At 52.3% G+C, this 875-nt stretch overlaps 1 protein-coding gene across 1 annotated transcript in view; it reads right to left on the minus strand.

The window, feature by feature from the left end:
• ORAI1 (ORAI calcium release-activated calcium modulator 1) overlaps positions 1 to 875 on the minus strand; it is a 21,196-nt gene that overhangs the window by 20,055 nt on the left and 266 nt on the right. The gene's annotated exons all lie outside the window — the stretch shown is intronic.

Consider the following 875-nt stretch of genomic DNA (forward strand, 5'->3'; position numbering starts at 1 on the left):
CCCTTCCTCCCGGCTGCTGCTGGAAAGTGTCACACATGAGAAAAACCATCTCACGTATTCTCAGTGGTGCCATCAAGCACTTCAAAACGGAAGATGAAGAAAAAAAAAAAAAAAAAAAAAAAAAAAAAAACCCACACAACAATCGTCTTACCCGCTTTCATCTACGGCAGCCGCTCGCATTATGCAGGGCAAGCGCTAGGAAAAATGCTTCATACACAAGTTTGAGTTTCCCCCCCCAGTCAGCGGCATGCCTTCATTGCAAAGGCACAGCCGTTGTTTTGTTTCTAATGAGACGGCTCCGAGGTTGTCAGAGCTACCGACTAGATTTCAAAAGGCGTTTCATTTCGCCCTCCTATCCTACGTGAAGCACTGCAACTCACTCGAACCTATCCTGAGGAAACTACCTTTAATTTAAAAAAAAAACAAGAGAAGAAGAGTTAAATAAAGCAAAATACAGCACCGCTGGCTACACGAGCAGGACTCCTCATTGCCAGAGCACAGCAACAGGACAAGCAGTGGAGAAGCGAGCGAGCAAGATGACAACCCGGGGAGCAAGGTGCCACAGCACCCCAGGGACCTCGACACCCTTTCTGGGCACCCCCACAGAGCATCGTCCCCCCGCTGTATTTGTGGGTGCAACTTAAGAGATGTCGAACAGGAGCACGGCATCGCAGGCCACAAAACAATTTTGGGGGGCAAAAGTCTGGTTCGTTTCATAAAAGACCTCATTTCTACCACGCGTCCCATCGCAGCCCGACCTGCTGGCTACGACGGAAGCAGTGTTAAGGGCGGCAGAAAGACACGTGAAACCGGCCCGCGCGGTGCTCGGCGCTGCACTGCCCGGGAGAGCGGGGGGGGGGGGGGCGCCCCCCCCG

Source organism: Gavialis gangeticus, unplaced genomic scaffold (genome assembly GCF_001723915.1).
Source record: "Gavialis gangeticus isolate Ggan-Ray unplaced genomic scaffold, GavGan_comp1, whole genome shotgun sequence".
Lineage (NCBI taxonomy): Eukaryota > Metazoa > Chordata > Crocodylia > Gavialidae > Gavialis > Gavialis gangeticus.